Source organism: Euprymna scolopes, chromosome 4 (assembly GCF_053919585.1).
Source record: "Euprymna scolopes isolate OS-2025 chromosome 4, ASM5391958v1, whole genome shotgun sequence".
NCBI classification, from domain to species: Eukaryota; Metazoa; Mollusca; class Cephalopoda; order Sepiida; family Sepiolidae; genus Euprymna; species Euprymna scolopes.
In genome coordinates this window covers 141,706,642-141,723,885 of record NC_136485.1, presented here as the reverse complement: position 1 = coordinate 141,723,885, position 17,244 = coordinate 141,706,642, and positions in this window count along the sequence as shown.

Below are 17,244 nucleotides of genomic sequence, written 5' to 3'. Positions count from 1 at the left end.
GACCCCTTAATCGCCAAATTTCTGGCGGAAAACGGATTACAAAGATTTTTTCAAATCTCAGTACCCTGTATATCAAATTTCGAGTCTGTAGACTGAAAATTGACAGAGTTATTGTGTAGGGAAATGTACACAGACATACAAACACACAGAGACACGTTCACTATCATAGATATACTAGTATTTCAGCCCGGCGTTGCCCGGGTGTTTGGAGGTCTATGTTGAACAAAAAAAAACGGTCAATTTTTTAAACTTTGACCCCTATTATGACCCCTGAACATTTATTGTTTGGGGCTCAAATCAAGTTATTAAGTTAGATCCATGTCCAAGGAAACTCTATCCAAAATTAAAAGTGTTTAGACCGAAAATTGTCGGAAGAGTTTGGTAGAGTTCTCAAAGGTCAAATCGTTGGGTACTGAGATTTGGGAAAATCTTTGTAATCCGTTTTCGGCCAAAATTTTGACTTTTAAGTTCAACGATTTGACCTTCGAGAACTCTACCAAACTCCTCCGACAATTTGGGTCTAAACAGTTGAAACTTTAGATATAGGTTCCTTGAACATGGATCTAACTTAATAACTTGATTGCCACTTTGATGTAGGGGCTACTATCAGGGACCCAAGTTGCAGGGGTGCTATGTAGGGAGTTTGGTAGCAAGATGTCCGTTTACATTACACTTGAGCTTCTGCATGTCAGTACAGTTAGGGAAGCAGGAAACTGGAAGAGAATTTGAAAGTCCTGCAGTTCTGGGGAAGAAGCTATTAGAGTAAAAGACTTTCTTACATCTAGGGATCTCAACTGTGTAGGGTGGGATTTCTGCTGCTTGTCGGGTTTGTCGTGGGTATTTTCGTCGAGAGGTTACGAGGACTTGTAGTTCGTTAGACCATCCACCATTAAAATACTTGTAAAATAGACAGAGGGATGCAACATTACGTTTAATTAGTGCCTAATGACTAGGAATCAAATTGAATGTAAATCTGAAATATTTAAATGTTCAAATGAAAGGTTGCACTCATACAGTGATTTCTAAAAATGCTTTCTAATAGTTCAAAAATACCTGAAATTTGGATAATATTTATTAATTGTTGTTTCAGATTTCTTGTAAAAAAAAACTGCAAAAATCCGAGGTATCTAAATTTTCACGAAGCCTTCCATTCTCTTTTGCCCCTTTGCATGAATGCAAGTTAAACTAGGTATATACCATATTTGGATACTTTACGCCAAACAGTTCTGTTCCAAAAAAAAAGCATAATGGCCCACTAATTAGTTTAGGAGTGGATCATATTCATACAAAATGAAATAATGGCAGGCATAACTTTATGCATGCACACATTAAAAAGATATCTAGAATGAATTTAACATACTATGACTATGTAAGTTCGACCTCTTTTACTGGACATCTTTCTGACTAATGTGGGTTGATAAAAGGAAGAATCAATTCCTAAACTATCTAGCCACATAGTTGACTATGACAAATATGGCCAAACATTATGGCGTACTCGATGTGAGTGTTTTAAGATTTTTTTTTTTTTTTACCTGGGGAAATTCAGGTTTTATTAGTTACCTCATTGGAACAGAACAATTTCTCTAGAATTCGTAAACCTCCGATCTCGATGCCCCCGTTCAATCTCTCGAAAGACAAAGGATACCCCCTGTAGGGGCAGCTGCGCGTGTAACCGAGGCAAGGGTTGCGTAATTTCCAACCACACCTCTCTTGAATCGGCATTGTTTGAGTCCAGTGGCAAGAAGTCCAGAACGACTGGAAACAATGCTGGGATAAGCGGAGAGCACATACAGCACCTAGAAGTCTCAAATAGTCATCCATTTAGTACTGATGAGGTTCAACGTTGCTTAACTTCGGTGATCCAGCGGGAACCGGTGTGTCAATGTGATTATGCCTCCGATTTAGTATACATATAACGTATTTTTTTAATAAGGGCTTTTGAAAGGTAACGATGATTAACGACACAGACTGACGAACTGGGTGTTCCAAATGTGAATCTAGTTTGTTCCACAAAAATCGCTTTCATTTAGGTTGGCAAATTTCATATTGTTCCTCTTGTAAGTAATAAATGTCTTTCTAGAAAGACTTCTGAAAAGAAAAATATCGGGAAAACCAATGCTAACAACGGAATCTTCGGATGCATACGATATGATGATAAGGGCTTGAATTAAGTTAAATACTTTTTAGTGGAAAGTTGAGTTTAAAAATCTAGTATTTTAATAAGACTTTAGAAATTAGAACTCTTAATTATTATTAAATAATTACTCTTCATAGATAGATAGAGTACGGCATAGCTGGAAATGTCTTCTCAATTATTGAATTATTTCTCTCTGATAGGTTCATAAGAGTAGTGGTTGATGGACAGAAATCAGAAGCTCTTAGTATTAATGCTGGAGTCCCTCAGGGGTCCATCCTGGGCCCAACTCTCTTCCTGATTTACATTAATGATCTTCCAAATCACATCCTTACATCATTCGTAGACATCTATGCTGATGACACTACTATCTATGGTAGCACATCTAAGACTGTAAACGACTAAGTTCTCTCTGATTCTCTCTTCTCTTATCTTGAGCAAGTGGTACAATGGGGAAAAAGTGGCTTGTTACTTTTAATGCATCTAAAACCAAACTTTTATCTTTACATCATCAACGCTCTGATCCACATCTGGCATAAATTGAAATGAATGGCCCTCGTCTTGGGGAGGCCTCATATTTTGACAAGTTTCTTGACCTTTACTCCTGATCTTAAATGGAACACATACATTAAATCTGTTGCCAAGGCCGCTGGGAAAATGGTGGGATCCTTTTATCGATCCAGTAGATATCTCACTGCTGATGCAATTCTCTATCTATATAAGAGCCAGGTACGTCCAAGGATGGAGTACTGTTGCCACATCTGGACAGGAGCTGCTAGAAAGGACTTATCCTACTTTAATGGAGTTCAAAATAGACTTCGTAGCCTTGTGGGGGATGTCCTTTTCTCTTCCCTGCAACCTCTTTCTCACAGAAGAGATGTTGCGAGTTTGTCTCTGCTTTATCGTTATTTTCATGGCAAGTGCTCGGCTGAGCTCCATTCTATGGTGCTCCCCACGCCGAACTTTCACAAGAAACACCCGTCAAGCAGAAAACGCTATCACTAATTTCTCCCACTCTTTATCTGTGCCTAAACCTAGACGTAGATTCCATCACAAAGCTTCTTTCTTAGCACTGCACGCCTGTGGAATTGTCTTCTGTTTTCCTGCTTTCCAGCTGACTACTATATCGTCGTCTTCAAGTCTAACGTAAACAAGTTTTTGATGAGCCGTTCCATATAAGTTAACAAATTTATCAAATTTCTATTACTAACGGTTACTATATTGTCCAATTTCTACTGTACACTTTTTAACCCTTATCCTCGTGTGACCTCTTGGCCTTGATAAGTGGTGATGCCTATGCAAAAAAAAAAGAAGCACATTAATGTACAGGTGAATTAATAATACACATATTTTATATAGTTATATTCGTAGTCACAGACTTGTAAGGTGCATGTATTTTTTGCATCTATATGTACTTATGGTACTTATGGTACGGCATAATGACGTGGACAAATCGGTTCCCGCTGGATCACCGAAGTTAAGCAACGTTAAACCTGATCAGTACTTAATAGGTGACTATTTCGGACTTCCAGGTGCTGTATGTACTCTCCGCTTATCTCGGCATTGTTTTACAATCATCCTGGACTTCTCCTTACCACTGTACTAAACAGTGTCGATTCAGTATATGTGTGGCTTGCGATTGCACAACCCTTGCCTCACAATTACATGTGCAGGGGTATCCTTTGTCTTGCGAGATTGAACGGAAGCATCGATATACTTATGATTGCATATGTGTGTATATTCATATATGTATTTCTGTGCATAGCACAATTACGTTGACACACCAGTTCTCGTCAAATAGCCGAAATTAAGCAACGCTAAGCCTGGGAGTACTTGATAGGTGACCATTTGCGACTACCAAAGCACTGTATGAAGGTGGAGAGTAAGGTCAGTCCTTCAGCTTTCCAGTGTATGTAGTGATGGTGTGCGCACATATTAACAGCCATATGAAAAGTTGGTGGTGTTTTCCGAACTCCATCATTTTGACTGCGATTGCAAAATGATGATGATGATGATGATAATGATTATACTGATGATGATGATGATGATGATGATGATGATGATGATGTACACACACACACACACACACATATATATATATATATATATATATATATATATATATATATATATATATATATATATATATATATATGCATGTATGCATCATTCGTGTTTGGATGAGATTATATTACACCTATTGTTGGTCATATGTTAATGAGAATTGTATATCGACATGTCTATACTTGTGTATATATGTTACGAATCTATATTTGTGTATCTATATGTATGCATGTGTGTACGCATATCTTACAAGTCGTTTCATAAGTATTTCTCTTAGTTTCATGACCGAGAGTTGTATGTCTTTATTGAATGCTGATGAATTCTTAAATTAAGGATTTTAAATAAACGATTATGTATTAGGCTGCGGTTAAATCTTTGTGGTAAATAAGAGTACACTCTTGTATGCATTTCAATGTATGTGCATACATCTGTACATATAGTTTTATAACTGCGTGTATGTACAATTTTACGTACCTGCTACATAGTAACATTATTGTCGAAGATTATATATAAATATTAATATAAACATATGTTTGTGTGTGTGGGGGGGTCCGAGAGCATCTGAAAATATTAGCAGCAGCTGAAGGATGGATAACAAGTGAATGTATTAGCAGCAGGAGCAGCGTTTGGACGCATATGCAAATTTGCAAGTGTGCTCGGGTTTGCGTCTGAAGAAAAAGAAAAAAAAGCTGCGCGAAAAAAAAATATCACCCGAAAAAATGCATACGGATAAATGCATCTTGAAACACTATTAGCATTATACCATGTGTTATGAAGATCGTCAAGACGCAATAAACTGACTTTATAACTAAAATGAAAATATCGTGTTTCCCCCACATGTCCCCCGCCATTTTTCCATCTATATATTTATCTAAATCGTTATTAACCTTGATTTTAACTCTGTTGGGCGAGGTTCGAAATCTGATATATAGCTTTTCACTTTTTATATTTTAATTCATCATTATTAATGAATTCGGTTTGTACATAGCTATTATTAAATGTTATACCCCTAAAAAGATATATGTGTGTGTGTTTGTGTGTGTGTAAAGAAGAAAATAATTGAAATGTAGAATTGATTGTGACATTTCGATATAAAAATGTTTTCTGTTTATCCTCCATTTTTCGCTTGTATGTTTATATTATATATAAGTTATATACGTCGATATTCTATGACGAGTTTTATCTCTCATGATGAAAACAAGGTAACATCTGTGGGGATTAGTGAGAGTTGGCTGCGAACTAGAGGTAGACACCCACGGTCAAAGAGGGGAGAAGGGGCGTCTCGTGCACACCGGAAAACGCGGGGCTTCCGGTTGGAAAAAGGAAGTTTGGTTTCGGCGCCTGTTTTTTGAGAAGAAAAAGGAAAAAGGGAAGGTCGACTTCCACCGCTGCCGGAGGAGCCACCGAAAAAAAGGATGAAAGTTAAAAATTGGACGAACCCTAGAGAGCCGTTTATGAACAACCTGTTCAGTAAAAAAAAAAACTAAAAAAAACTGTAGGATACGAAAGTTAAAAAGACATACTGCACCAACGTTATGGGCCGAGCGCCTTTAATTACTAAACGCTGCCTTATTCACACCTAAACCAGAAGAAAGAAGACACCGAAGTGAACTGAAGCCAAATCTGCTCCCACGTTACGGACCGAGCACCTTCCTGTTACTACCGTTTCCTGGTTCACACCTAAACCGATAAGTACAACCTAACGAACATTCTCTTTTAGTTGATTTCGCTCCACGCTGACCTTTCTCTCATACAATCACGAACATTTCTTCTGCCACTAAAACGAACACTTTCTACATACCTCCCACCAATAAATAAAGCTGTTTTTCTTACCTTTAAAATATAATGTCTGTCTTATTTATTTCTATGGAGTCAAATAGTTACACGTTAAAAACACAAACCTGATTAACCCACCTCCATACCCCATACATCCACTCGAATAGGAATGGAAAGGCTCTTGTTTTGACGCGGAACAAATATATATATATATATTAGTTGGAGGGGTATGTAACATGTCTAGAGAATAAACATGTTTAATTGGTGTCAGTTTGACGAATGCAAATATCTTTAGTATTTATTTTATTTTTTATTACTAACGGGCGTAAAATACGTTTAAACATATTTTAATTTGTCCAGATTTCGTATATATTATCATGGAGTTGTTATTTCAAAAGTAAAAGAAAAATATTTGGTGTCATCAGCTAGAATCAAAAGTGAAACTAGCATTCAAAGCTGGTGGCGTTATCACTTTAACAACGAGACACGCATATGAACCGATTAAAAATTAAAAATAAATAAAGATGAATGTGCAAATGTTTAACGATTTGTTTTTCAATTTTGACTTATGTTTTTTACCCCTTAAAATCAATTTGAACGGCTAAAGACTCATAAAAGAACAGCCCGTAAAAGACCCAATCATTTGAGGCCCCTGGCGCCGCTCTGCAACGTTTAGTTTCGGGGGAGATAGAGTTTGAAAATATGGAGACAGACAGACAGACATATATCCGTTTATATAAGTTGATTATAATAGCTTTCTTTAATATTAGCCATCATTGAAGCCCCCCTCCCCAACGAGACTCTCCTCGAAACACAGAGTGATCCGCTTAATGATATTTCTGGTGCTTATATATATATATATATATATATATATATATATATATGTGTGTGTGTGTGTGTGTGTGTGTGTGTGTGTGTGTGTGTGTGTGTGTGTGTGTGTGTGTGTGTAACTGTGATTTTAGAATGTGAATATGTGTGGGCTTGTTTTTGGTATTCATATAAGAATCTAATTATGTCGATCAGTAATGAAATCAACCGGATATGATACGCGATATCACGTCAGCGAAGTTCAATAAATAGACGTCATTTGAGACATCTAGACATTTACAAGCAGTTGGAAATCGGGTGCTGACAGACAGTCGGAACTAATTAAGCAAACCAACAAAAAGAGAAAACAGAAAGAGAAGAAAACAAGAGAGAGAAGGTGGTGGGAGAAGAGAAAGTATAGATCTGTCATCTCTATCGATATTGGCATGTGTTATGAATAAGCATCTCCATCAAATGTCACAGCTCCGTTGTCGAGAATGTTGAGTTTTGTCTGGTCCGTCTGCTTATAGGTAAATCCGCCTCACTTTTTTATAGACCGTTAATGAAGAAAAGACCACACATGGACTTTTTATGCGTTTTTTTTTTTTTCAGATGCTTGCAACCTCATCTGTAGTCTCGGCTCGAGATCACAATAGGCACAAAAATCTGGATTTAATCAGGCGCTTGTTCGAACGATCTTTCTTTACGGCTGTTAGACCTGGCTGAAAAGAGCTTTAGATCTCAAAAGGTTGATAGTTTTTACCTTTATAGCATCCGCCGATTTCTGCGGGTTCGGTATCAACATTTCGTCTCCAATACCCAAATCGGGACATCTTTCGAGGAGGCGACTTCCTTAGTTCGGCTATGCTGCGCGGCGCAAACCCAAAAAAAGTTCATATACAAAGTAATAACGCCAGAAGCACACCAAGGTTTGCGAAGACAACCAGGAAGTTATCTGAAATGGTTACATTCTGTCAAAGCTGACGTCGAAACTAGCTCTGGTCTACAAGTCTATAGTGTTTGTCCATTTCTATCTTTGACTGTTGTGGACCATCGGTGTGATTTATGATCATCAGGGACACTGTGTTCTATATGAGGATCCCGTTTAACCCATCCCGGGTGAATATCGCTTTAAATCAAGTTATCCTAGGCCAGTAAGCGTAGGTGAAACTTTGACAAATTTCGAACTCGAGAGGTGCTGCTGTGACTTTTTTCTACTGGCTGGATATGTATATACATATACAGCGCCTATTATTCCCAAATGGTCACCCACCTGGTACTGACCATGCTCAAAGTCCCTTACCTTCCGTGATCTATTGATGCACCCACGTGATCATACCGTATATGAGAGTTATTGCCAATAATTAATTAGGATAAAATAGATCTGAGGCACTCCAGAATACTAAAAACGTAAAAAAGGAACTTATTTTGATTTAATTCCCAATTTGTTAATTTTTTTTTTTAATTTTGGGATTTATCTATTCAACAAATTAAAGTTCACAATAAAAATTACAAACATTAAGAGGTCAAATGACAAACAAAGGCGATAACTACTAATAAAAATAGGGAAGAGTCCCACGTCATTAGCATTTCAGGAACGTAAAACAAACATTAAATAATAGTTGAGCAATAAATATATACGCTTGATTTTATAAACTCGATTACATGAGCATTGAATATACAATGTTACACCCTCCCAATACGTAACACATCTCTACAAAACATCTTTCTTATTTAAATGTTTGCTGTTGTTATGTAATATGTGTTTTGTTTGTTTGTACATTTTGATTAAAGTTTTGTAAAAAAAAAAATATTTATTTTTTGTTTACGTGCTTGTAAATAAAGAAATATATTTTCGAACTAGCGTAATATAGTATATTAACTTGTCTAGATTTCGTATATATTATCGTAATTCGAAAAGTAATAAAAAAAAAAGTATTTGGACGCCACTAGCTAGAATCTAAACCGAAAGCAAAACTGTAGCATTCAAAGCTGGTGACGTAACCACTGTACCAACGTGACACGCATATTAACTGATTAAGAATAAACTAAGATGAATGTACAAAATATATAACATTTTTCAACTTTGACTCATTTTTGACCCCATAGAAACTATATTAACTGGCTATAAAGAACGATTCCTAAAATCAAAGTATTTGTGACCCCCACGCCGCTCTGCGACTTTTAGTTTCGGCAGAGATAGAGTTTGAAAATATGGAGACACGCAAACATAAAGGCATAGTGATTTTTATAAATTATATATATATATATATATATATATATATATATACTTTGGGGATTAGAACAGGAACAAGAGTCTAAAGAGCACAGTATATTTTAATGTATTAGTACATTCAATAATACAATTAAAATAAAAGCAAAGAAAACAGTGCTCCTTGTAATGTAGATATACAGGGTGTCCGTTACTATACAGTCGAATTACATCCTGTGCGTTTTCTGTTTTCCAATATCGCTTCAAAATAGATTTGCGCTCTTCCAAAGTTAGCTTGCGTGGCATGCTTTATTAAATAAACCTGTAAAAAAATAAATATTAACTATTAAACAAATATAATACAATAAAACAATAAGACTTTATAGTAACTTTACGGACACCCTGTATAATAACCTCGATAGGTATGTATCTATTTTTTAGAAAGGCGAACCATTGCAAGATACATCTGCCTTACTTAAAAATGCTAGGTTTATTTTGGTGTCTTTTTTGGGTTTTTTTTTCTTTTTGCTGATGAAGGGACCTTGTTTTCAAATAGTATATGATAAAATTATTGTCCGAGACTCAATGTCTATCACAATAAAAACATCGTTTCCGAAACGATCGTACAATTTATTGATTTTGTTTAATTTTAATTATAAATTATCAATAATCTTACTTATATATATACTAGCGGGGGTACCCGGCGTTGCCCGAGTGTTTGTTTCCGGGACGGGGGGGAGTTTTAAAAAATGTTATGGTAGGTAAGTAGGAAGGATCAAACCCGGAGTCATGAGTAAAAGTAGGAAAATAAAGTGTGAAAAAAAACAAAAAAACATCTGCAACGTTAACAGTTCGGCCACCAAGAAAAGTCCATTCCAGTTGTTTAGGAAAAAAAAAAAAACGACTACGGTAGGTCGGCGCGAACGTGAAAATATAATGTGAATTGTCCAGCACGCTAACCACTACGCCACAGAGCACTGCAGCTTAGTTTAGTGATTTTAAATAACTTCACATGAAAGAACTACGAAGCCAAACCGGTGTTCTCTTCTCAACTGTTCCTTGTGAACGATCCCCAAACGGTGTTAAGTGGTGGCAGGGGGAGGAGGAATTTATTAGAGAGAAAATATTTTACCACTTCCATTGATCTTAACCGATTTTGGCCGTGACTTCTCAGCAGAAAAAGTATAGAAATCTAAGATTATCGAGGAATTTGAGAAATAATAATATAACACACCTCAGATATTGTTCTGCCGTTTGTGCATATTATATTTGCATGAAATATCTTGATTTTTAATCCTATTAATGTCAAAATCAGACGGGAAAAAATGAGTTCATTTTATGTATATAGAGAAGAAGAGAAGAGAAGATAGAGAAGATAATTTGATTTTTTTTTTTTTTCAAATAAAAGTCCTTTTTTAATACGTCATATTGTCTTGCTTGTAATTCTACAAGAAATATCAGATCGATACAAAATTTTTGCCGACTTAAAATTTCATCTTCGAAATGAATAACTGTTTTCATAACAATAATGACATTTGCCCACTATAACTTGATTTCATCTGTCAACGAGCTTATTAAATGCCTCGTTTGTAAAATCCTTTAGATTTTTATATAGAATAGGAATCTAACTCCTGTTTATCTTCTCTAGCGATGTTAATCTAAATCTATCGAAATAAGAGATAATCCGAGAATATGCAGGATGAAGCAAAATTTCCAAACCAAATTCTACAAGAACTTTAGTCAGTATTACTGTGTTAGGACGAGCATTATAAAAGATAACTCTTTGGGTAAGTTTTATGCGAGAGTGCACAAATCCCGAATAAAAGATTAATTTGCAACACAGAAGCATAGAATAATTAACCAACATCTCTTTTTAGAACAAAAGAACAAAAAGGTTTATTTCGAAATAAGAACTGTGTCCGAGGTGTAAGAAAGAAAAGGAAAAGAAAGTTCTACGATGTTCTCGTGTCTGGGAAGAATACGTGGACAGAGTGAGAGGAGAGAGGTCTGTCTTCTTCGGTAGTCTAAGCTGTTTTTGTGGTAGCTGGCTAGTTCCTGGCAGAGGTAATTAGTTTCTTAATGGACATATAGGATAAATGCGCCTTAGTAGCTGATTGGTCAGTGCGTTGTCGCATCACTCAGCAAAGGGGGCAAAAATCGACAAGATAAAATAGTTCATTATGGTGATTGCTACGTCTCTTTATCTACTGGCTACAGAACGTCGTTTTCGCGTCAAAATGGGTGAGAATAATGAATAGTGATTTTATAATTGTAAAGAAAAAGTAATAAATTAATCATTGGTATATGTTTAAGTAATAACAATAAGCATAAAGTAAATTATAATGGTTTCAAATGCATTTTCTACAAATCGGCAAAATCTTTTGCACCGACTAATCAGTCTGAAAATACAATGTGTCCGTGTTTTTATTGTCTATTTTAACGTTGCCTTAAATCAATTTGATCCATGAATCGCGTAGGATTAGTTGAATGCAATTGTCTATTTAGCGGGAAATCGTGGTTAACCCAAATATATCATTATTAATTAAACAAAATGGTCCTCAGAATCGATAATTTAACTTGATTTCCGTTGTTTGCATTGCATTTTTTTTTCAATTTTCAGAAAGGAAGTGCTTACATGAGAGATCACTTGAAAAAGATACCAACACCCATGAAACCGCCTCGATTCGAAACCCGGACTCCTAGTCGTCAATCACTACCCATACTGACACTTTCGTTTCTTCCTTTCTTTTTGACAAGTTTGCTGAACAAATTTAACCAGTGTTTGTTTATTTCCTTTCTCTAGACTTTAACATCTTTGCATTGAAATGTTTTATCAGAACGCCGTAAAGATTTAATCAAGGATTTATTTTTTAATAATGAAGCCCGTTTTAATAATGTGCAGTTATCTATACATTGTTGTCACTTTAGTTAAGAGAATGTTTTAAGACATTTTTTCGACAACATAATCCATATATACCACCCATAGAAGTATTGATACTAACACAGAACCTGACATAAGGTTGCAGCCGGAAAAAGCCGATGGGATTATCCAATTGGCAATCAGCTGTCAGCAGATGGCGTCTTAATAGGAAAAAACAACACTTTCTTGAAAAGAAATTGTTTTCAATCACAGTTGTTTCCATGAAAAAAATGTCGTTTTTTATCAGATATATATATATATATATATATATATATATATATATATATATATATACGTTAAAAACGACATTACTTTTACACCAACATAATATTTTATTTAAACTTTTTTGACAAAGAAAATAGCTTAGACACTTTCCATGAACAGAAAAAAAAACATTTTCGTTCGTAGTTGTTTCTATGTTTTCTTTTTAAAAACATTATTTCTTTGAAACATTTATTGAGAAAAATATATTTAATATGATTTTATAGAAAAGAAAAGAAAATATTCATTTTAACCGGTGGTAATTCTTATCTGTACGTGTTAAAGCTTTCTCTTGAATTTATCATCTGGCAGTATACGCTTCGGCTTTTTTTTCCGGCAATTTTTTTCGGATTCTTATCGTAAACTGTTGAAGGACGCCAACTGAGTCTTGATTCAAGCTCAAGACTAGTAACGAACAATTAATAAAATTCACAATCCTTAGTGCAAATCCACCATATTTTGTATAAATATATTTCAGTCGATACCAATATGTCTACCAAGTTTCATTCATTCATGTGCCATAGTCTGTTGTTTTATCTCTATTCAATGCTCTCTTTTGTTGTTTTTTTTCTCTATCTATCTTTCTAACACGTGAAAGAAGGCACATGTTTTAACATGTGTATGACGTCACGGAAAATAGAAAGTTCTAGGAATAGAGAAAAAACTTCAGAGTTAGTCAGTCAGTGAAGAAACTCAGAGGGAGTCAGTCGTCTAGGGAGCGAGACGTCACGTTGAAACTAAAATGTGAGACTTTGAATTCTTAGTGATGGAAATACGGCCGTGTGAAGAAATAAACCATCATGTGTTTTGTAAAGCTCTTCTTATGATTCTTACAAAAAGGTAAAGTGAAATTGTATTATATATTTGTGTTATACACGTCTCGAAATCTCATGTCTACACAATGTCCGAACTGTCTGAACACTATCCCTTCACTCAAAGAGCTTTCTTCTTCTTCCAATCTACACATCTAAAGAATGAACATTTAATATATAAGAATCTCTCCTAACATGAACAATCTCTCTAAGCCACTTACAACATACAACATCATATGTAATAAGACAAGAACTCTCTCTAAGACTCTCTCAATGAAACCCCTATATGTAACAAATGTTCAATTTGGTGCCGTAACTGACCAGACCACCTAGCAAGGGTGTGTTTAAAAGAAAAAAAGGAAAAAAAATTACTTCGGTTACCACGGGAAAAAAAAGACAAGAAAAACACAATAAAATGTCTGGAAAAAAGGAGAAGAAAGAGAAAAAAAAAGAAAGAACAGTAGAAAAAAAATACAAATCAACACACACACAACGTAGGGTCCATTAAAACACTAGGCGAATAAGAAAAAAAAAGAAAAGAAATACACATTTACACATGAAGAACCTCTTATAAAGAAAGAAAGAAATGGTTCTGAAGAAAAAACGAATTTAGGAAAACTCGTCCCGGGAAAACTCGTCTCGGGAAAACTCGTCTCGGGAAAACTCGTCTCCGGAAAACTCGTCTCCGGAAAACTCGTCCCCTTTCGCTAGGTAGGAAAACTGGTCCCTTATTGAATAAATGTCGATTGAAAACACATTTTATGATCGTTCTTGAAGGAGATATTGTTTTTTAAAATAGACTATAACCCCCATAATATTTAAAAAAAATATTTTTACTTGTTTAATGTTTTTTGGGGGTTTGTATTACTGTACACATAGATTCGAAAAAGTTGTCAAAAAACAAATATATAACAAATAAATGTTATTAAAGGCAAGATAAATTACTTTTCTACCAAACTGGATATAATTTTCGTGTTTTTATTTAGTTTAACATGTTTATTCAGCTCGAAAAGCATACAGTGTTTACCGATGTATTGGAAAATTTAAAATGGCGGCTGACTCTCTCTTTAACACAGTAAGTTCGGAAAAAGGTGTAATAAATAATAAACTAGACAAAATAATATTAGAAATTTGCTCAATATATGTTACCAATATATGTTAACTTGACATATATTCGGTGGTTTTTTAATAGTATTTTGTCTAGTTTATTATTTATAACATCTTTTCCCGAACTTACCGTGTTAAAGAGAGAATCGGCCGCCATTTTGAATTTTCCAATACATCGGTAAACAATGTATGCTTTTTGAGCTGAATAAACATGTTAAATTGAATAAAAACACGAAAATTATATCCAGTTTGGTAGAAAAGTAATTTATCTTGCCTTTGATAACATTTATTTGTTATATACTTGTTTTTTGACAACTTTTTCGAATCTATGTGTACAGTAATACAAACCCGAAAATTGATTAATAAATTTATTTAGTGATTACTTTTTCTCTTAATGATTGATTTTAGAATTTTGAAGTAAAAATTTAAAAAAATTAAAAATTAGTTAACGAGAGATTGTTAGCACATGGTATCCCTCGCGCCAAAAAAATATTTCGTTTTTAATTTATTAGTTAATTTTTGCAAAATTTGACAGAACGACAATAAATGTTGATAATTGATAAAATTATAATTTTAAATAACGCATGAGAGCATTTGGTATGAGAGAAAACAAAATCATAACAACAAAAAAACTATCATAATTAAAAAACCAAAACAAAAAGTAACGAAAAATCGAATCGCTCCCTGTTTTTTCATTTTTTTGTTTTGTTTTTAATTATTGTTTTTATGACTCCAAAAAACATCGTTAAAATAAGAACAACAAAAATTGTAATTAACTTTGTATGAACATAATAAACGCTTTAATATAAGTGAAACCACTAAGAACTTAGCCAGTTATGTAGAAAACGGACACTTAGAAAACCGATTTTATTTTTAAAAAAAAAAACATTAAACAAGTAAAAAAAAATTTTTTAAATATTAGGGGGGGGCTATAGTCTATTTTAAAAAATAATATCTCCTTCAAGAATGATCATAAAATGTGTTTTCAATCGATATTTATTCAATAAGGGACCAGTTTTCCTCCCTAGCGAAAGGGGACCAGTTTTCCGGAGACGAGTTTTCCGGAGACGAGTTTTCCCGAGACAAGTTTTCCCGAGACGAGTTTTCCCGGGACGAGTTTTCCGGGCACCGAAAAAACAGACACATTAAAATTATATATAGATAGATTTATATGATAAATTAATAAGAAGAATTAAGGGTAGAACGGTACGTTAAAAAGAAAAGAAAAGAAAAAAAAGAACGTTTCTGTGTAGAAAAAACAATAGAAGAAATTGAAAAAAAAACAGCTATGACGATAGACATACAGATAATAAATTGTAAATTTTTAATGAACAGCCAGTGAGTAAACCAGAAAGAAAAAAAAAGAAATAGAACATATGACTTTAGTAACAGTGTGGGTTAGGAATGAGCCTTTCAGCTTACCAAAAGATAAACACGTCAATCACAAATATGTGTTATGAATATTTTTGTTGCATTTTTAAACTGTGAAACTAAGTGTAACTTTTAATGAAAAAAAATATGTACTTTTGATGATAAGTGAGTCGTTTTATTTTATTTTAGAAACGACTATGTATTTTATTGTAAATGTCTAGGTATTTTTTGTAAACGACTGTGATTTTTCTTTAATTTTGAATTCTGTGGAATGGTAAAAGAGAATGCACTATGCAGCCGACCTCAGGAGTTGATGACGTGGTCAATTTTGGGTTTCCCCAAATCTGTGTTTTGTTATTTGGAATTTTGTTATTAGTGAGATGGGACTTTGTGATTGCTTATAGGATATTTTTGTATTTTTTAATTTATTATTTTTATGTAATTGATGTGTTGTCAAACGGTATTGTGCAGAATTTTCTTGTTCTTTAACATGTATTTTTTTTCGCAGAATGGGGAGGTGGAATCTTTGCTTGTGGGGTCTATTGAAAGAGTGATTAATAAAAGAAAGAACGTGTTGTTAATTAATTAATTAATAATCATAATAGTAATAATAAAATTGGGAAAAAGAGAAAGAAATAAGATTTAAACAGTGTAATAATAATAATAATAATAATAATAATAATAATAATAATAATAATAATAATAATAATAATAATAATAATAATAATAAAAACCACTACTGGGTTATGTATAAGGGATCAACTAGTTCTTAAGTTTCGGAAGAGTCAAAGGTTCAGTCGGTATTATTTTAATTTTCGAAATGTAGAATAAATGTTCTATTCGACATGAGTGACGTTTTGACCACATAAGTAAGGTAGAAAAAAAAGGATAAAAATAGGGTTAAATAAACTAGATGAAGAAATGAAAGAAAAAGTGGGGCGTGAATGGAATTTAATTTCTGTGGCAAGCATGTTAGAATTTTGGAGAGGTGTTGAATTACATGGGTAGTTATTAATTTCATTATTCTCGAGAAGTGATTCAAATTTTATTTTTTTTAATCGTGATTTCTATTGATTTCGAGTAGAATCAACATGGAGCAACTTTGAGTAATTCATGTGTGGAAATCCGATGTTTTCCGTGAAGCTATGTGTCTTCAAGGCAGGTTGCGCTTACCGACTTTGGAAAAAAAAAAGTTTTTTTCTGACATAGCAGTAAACGGAATGTAGTCTGTCCAGCGTGAGCGGATCTAGTTGTAATCAACTTCAGGGAGCAAATGAAATGCCCTCTGACATGGCGTAAGGGGCAGAGGGGGTGCAATGGCTGACGTGGCCATTATGTTACGAATCGCTCAAGAGAAGATGAATGAAATATGTATGCAAGTACTTAGGAAAATAGAAGGCTATCCACCATAAGGAATGTTAAGAGGTTTTTTGTTTCCCAAAAAATACTAGTAATAAGAGTAGGCTTATGATGAATAGGATAAGGCTTGGGATGGGAAATTTTTTTGTGTGTGTGCTACCTATGGGAAGAAAAGCTAATCTGTAAAGCCAAGGACGATGATAGTCCGTTTTGAAGAGGCAGATGGACCTCGATTTTATTATTCGGTTGATTGCCGAGAATTTATCGATCACGCGTAGTGTCGACGGGAGTAAAGGATGCTCCTGAAATTCTGATTTAAATTATGAAGAGACCATGGGGTCACAGGGAGTTGTTGACCTTCAAGGGCGCAAGGATTAGCGCCACATGGTATTATTTGTTGATATTATTTTACTTAGTATAA